Below are 4,691 nucleotides of genomic sequence, written 5' to 3' on the forward strand. Positions count from 1 at the left end.
TTGTGATGTATAAAAAAAGGACTGGAAGGTGATGTGGGTTTTTAAGAAGTTTGTTCTTATCTCTAGAAATAGCAAAAAATATCAAGTCTCTGTTTTGGGGCAATGATACTAAAGCATGTGTCTTATGAATGCTTATACTCTAGTTAAAAGGGCAGAGGGTCATTTTTATGTAATTCTTAAAAAGTTTTTTTTTCTCAAATACTATTAGAAATTGGAGTTAATTAGCAGAATCAAATTAAAATCAATCAATCATTTTGGAACCAAGAGTTCTAGTTTTTTGTATGTCTTTTTGTCTCAGACCAACACCGCTACCAACTACACCCCTGAAATTAAAATCAAAGCACTCGAGTCTCATGCCTCTTGCAGTATCATAGTTTCCTGAGTTTTTTAGTTGCCACAGCACACAGTCTTTGAGGTCTGATGTGACCTGCATTTCTAATGGGGGAAAAAAATTCCACAAACCAACTGCCACAGCTTCTAGGCTCCTTTTTAAACCCCGCAAAAAAGTAAAGGAAGGGGAACAAGAAAAGGTACTTTATTTCTGACTTACTCCTAGACAGTGAAATATTCTTAATTAGACCTGACATGCCAGTTCTGGGGTGTAAAGGGTTCCCTAAACATTACTGTTGCTTCCTTGCATTTTATCAATCTTTTTTAATTGTGCTGAAAAGCCAATAGCCAAGGTAGAGCTGCATGAAATGCTGGATGCCATACTGTGCCTCTTCTTCACTGATGCTTTCTGGTGTGCTCACCCCCGGGTGCACCCCTTCCACGTGGCAACACTTCCTATACAGCTGTTATGACGAATGAGTAGCAGTGATTGCATCTCCTGGAGACCCTGCTGTTTCCACCAGGGTGAACAGCAACCACAAGTGCAAGGGTGGCACTGGTGCCATTCATTTTTCTATCGGCATCCTGGCATTAGGTAAAAGGGGAGAAGCTGATCAGGATGCTGTGTTACTGTGCAGCAGCAGCCCGTTAAGTTAACCAAAAGGATGCAGTATCTTTTGCTGAAACCATGAGACTGCCTGTGCTAAGCTAGTTGCCATCCTGAAGTTTTGTATGATTTCTTTTTTAAATAAATGCAGATTTTAGCCATTCCGACACTTCCATTTGAAACTAGCTTCAGGTTTTTGAGTGACCTGCCCTTGCAGAGAGGCTCCTGAGAGCCCCTAAAAAGCAGGCGCTCGGTGGAGCAGGAGGTAATTGCCCGGGGCCGTTTTGCAGCTCCGCACTGTTCCCGGGTTGGGTGAAAGAGCATTTTCTGGACGCAGCTTTGGGACCAGAAGGAAACTCTGGGCAAAGACGCTTCAAAAGCGATTTCTTTCAAGTTTCCAGGGAGGGGCTGCTAAGGGGTGATTTCCAGTTTGAAGCCAGGATCCGAGCAGCACCCAGCGCAAGCCGAATGGCAGAGCCCAGCAGAAACCCTAGTTACCATCACTCAGAAAACCAAGGCTCCCTTCCCGCAGCAGTAGCAAGGATTACTATTAGGAGTGGTAGTATCAGCGGGAGGGGAGCCAGGCAGCGTTTGGGGGTTATTTGTTCTTTAAAGAGGGAAGCCAGCACTGGAGCCCCTTCTCCCAGCTCGGTGCCTTGCCGCTTCCCCCGGCTCGTGCACGCGGGCGCGGGGCGCTGCTGCCGCCGGGGCAGGGCAGGGCAGGGCAGGGCAGGGCGGGAGGCGGCTGCTTTGGCGACGCCCCGCAGGACGCGGCTGCGGCTGCACCAAGGACCAGCGCCTCTCCCCCGCCCCAGGCTGCTCATCGCCCGGCAGCGGTAAGTCCTGGCCGGGGGCTGCCCGCTCTCCTCCTTGCCATGATCTACCTGGGGCTGGTCCTGCTTTGAGCAGGGAGTTGGACGAGATGAAACCCTGAGGTCCTTTCTGACCCTATCTTTCAATGATTCTCTTCTCTGTCTCCTGGCAGTTTGAGCTACTGCCTTTCCTCTGAGCTGCCACCCAGTTGTCTCCTAGCTCGGTGTCTTGGTCTCAATTTCATGTCTTTGGTCCTTGCGGGTACTCAGTTCTTTTGTAAAACTAACCCAGGAGGAGGGCGCATCCCCACACCCTTGGAGGACAGGGCAGCGGGAAGAGCCCTGCAGCCTGGTCTGGCCTGTGAAAGACCCGGGAGTTTGCAAGGATGTGCCCTTGCCCCTCCTGGGGGATCATAGAAAGCTAGGGGTGGAAGGGACCTCAGGAAGTCAGCTAGTCCAATGCTTCTCAACCCTTGGGTTGCAAGAATATATGGAAGGGTCATGAGCAAACTTTAAAAATGTGTTTTCCTTTAAAGGAGAAAAATATGGGGAAACCGGGGGTTTTCTCTTTGCCAACTGCAATCTGCAAGGGGCTCCCCATCGCCCACCTCCCCCATACTGCACACCCATCCCCTGCCCCGCATACTGGGGGGGCTGGTCCCTGGGGGTGGAGGGCAGCAGGTGGGGAATGAGGGGCATTGGGTCAGGACTGGCCATTGATATTTACAAATGGATCCTGATATAAAAAAGGTGAAGAACCACTGATCTAGTCCAACCCCCTGCTCAAAAAGGTTGCCTCTGCCATTCAGTAGGAAACCCACACTTTCCCTGATCTTCTTCTTGCTACTGACATCCTTGTAGAAACCCTTCTTATTACCCTTCATATCCCTCGCTAGCTGCAACCACAGTTGTGCTTTGGCCTTCCTGACTTCATCCCTGCATGTCTGAGCAGTGCTCTTATGTTCTTCCCTAGTTATTTGTCCAAGTTTCTACTTCGTATAAGCTTCCTTTTTGTTACTGAAGGGATCCCAAAGCTTTGAGCAAAAAGCAGTTCCATTGCTAGGCAGGAGAGCTTTTCCCTGCGCTGCTGAAATACAGCAGCGTCTGGGGTGAAATGCATTTGCTGCTAATGCTGAGACACCCAGGTCTAGCTGAAATGAAGTCTGTTGTATTTATTCCTCCCTCCTATTTTACCATTTCTTTTTAAAGCTGAGTTGTTTGTGAGTTCTTCTGTGTTCTAGGAAACAATGAAAGCAGTGTGAGTCTGAAGTCAGGTCGATGGTAGAGCAGTCTGGCACTTTGAAGACTTACTGGTTCAGAGGCATGAGCTTTCATAGGCAACAACCTACCTTATCAGATGCCAATGTGTAAACAGTTCTTACAGTCTGTTTGGGGAAGATTGAGTATCTGTGAATAAGGTTTCCTGCCAGTTTTATTCATTTAAGTGGCATGGCCAGGGCTTGCTCCTTCTTTTTAACAGTTAGCCAAGGGTTCTGTCCCCGGAAGGTATAGACAACCCTACACCTGGGCTAATCACCTTGAAGTAGTAGAGGTCCAGAGTGCCTGTGTGCTTCCCATATTTCTTATCAGCCCTTCCAACATGTAGGCACAGGGAGTCTAGATTGTTGTTGCAGTTGCATGCATCAACTCTGGGGAAAACTACACCATGGAGGAGGACCTAATTTGAGGTCAGCCAGTGATGTAACTTCTAAGTGAGCAGAGGCCTGGAAGGGACGTTCAGAATCATTGAAATCTGCTGTCTGTTATCCTAGGCAACATTATTAAATCAAGTTAGTCCTGAGGCCGCTGCAACCATTGAGGCATCTTAGATGCTGTAACCATGAACGCCACGTGCCCCCAGAGGCTGGAGGGGTATGGCAAGCTTCTGCATGCGACAGTGGCATTGTTGGTGGCAGAGGCATGATGGCGGCGAGCGGGGAGCTCCTGCAGGCAGCCGTGGCACTGTTGGTGGTGTTGGGGGGAGGCAGGGTGGCAAGCACTGACCAGAAGTCAGTGATCACCCACAGCTGCCACTGGCAGTGGCAGCAGCAGCCAGAAGCAATTGGGGACTGCCTGCAGATGCTGCTGATGGTGGGGGTGGTGAGCCGGCAGTGCCTTTTTTGCAGGGGGGTGCGTCACCAAGCTCAGGGCGTGCCTGTGGACCTGCGTTCACCCCCTATGTGTTCCCAATGGCTGTAACAGCCCCCTTTTGAAGTTAGTTGAGTTGCATTACATCAGTGGTGATTTTTCAGGCAAAGTGACCTGGTAGCACCCATCTCCTCTCCAGGTATGGATGGCGTTTGGCTCACAGGGAGCTCATCTGCCCTTTGACAGGTCTTTTTTTTTTAGTTCTGCTGGGTGTCCACACACCTTCCTCACCCAGGCTAGCCCAGGTTGGGGTGCTGGTTTAGTCACCGGCAACCCAACCCTGGAACAGGCTGTACTGGTTTACATGTACCAGGTAGCAGACCAAGAGAGGCCTGGCCTGACAGGGAGGCAACATTTATATACTTTCATAAACTGATGAGCAATCTTTTCAGCCCTAAGAAGGAAGACACACTGTGGAGCATGCTTGCTTCCTTTCTACCTGTCCTGGGCTGTAGAATTTCTACCACATTGCAGGGGTTGCTGTGGCATCTGTGAGGGTAGAAGAGAAACCTGTGGGACTGGTGACACCACATCCCTCCTTAGGGACTTAGCCCAGATAAGCCACATTTTTCTAATGTCTATGTCAGAAGACAGGTTTAAAACACAAACGTGCTGTGCCATGCAGAAGTGGCTTCAAACATGTCACATTACCTAGTGTGGGCTACTTTCTGAATTAGAAGTAATGTAGTGCCTTCACACAATCCTGTCTGTCCATTAGCTGCAGAGAGAGTGCTAATTACTTGGCTCTGCCTGCGCTACCCCACAAAGGCTACCTCTGTTTCAGCAGGCAGTCC

General features: G+C 49.6%; 1 protein-coding gene across 3 annotated transcripts in view; it reads left to right on the top strand.

Annotated features, from left to right (window-relative positions):
• The first annotated feature begins 861 nt into the window (after nt 1–861).
• LOC102385816 overlaps nt 862–4,691 on the top strand; it is an 85,971-nt gene continuing 82,141 nt past the window's right edge. Inside the window, exon 1 of one of the 3 annotated variants that reach the window (XM_025194896.1) lies at nt 862–925. The gene's annotated coding sequence lies outside the window, so the exon portion shown is untranslated. Of the gene's footprint in view, nt 926–1,134; nt 1,203–1,707; nt 1,774–4,691 lie in introns of those variants that run through there. The other 2 variants (XM_025194897.1, XM_025194895.1) reach the window with 2 other exon arrangements.

The sequence above is a fragment of the Alligator sinensis genome, unplaced genomic scaffold (genome assembly GCF_000455745.1).
Source record: "Alligator sinensis unplaced genomic scaffold, ASM45574v1 scaffold832_3, whole genome shotgun sequence".
In the NCBI taxonomy this organism is placed as follows: Eukaryota; Metazoa; Chordata; order Crocodylia; family Alligatoridae; genus Alligator; species Alligator sinensis.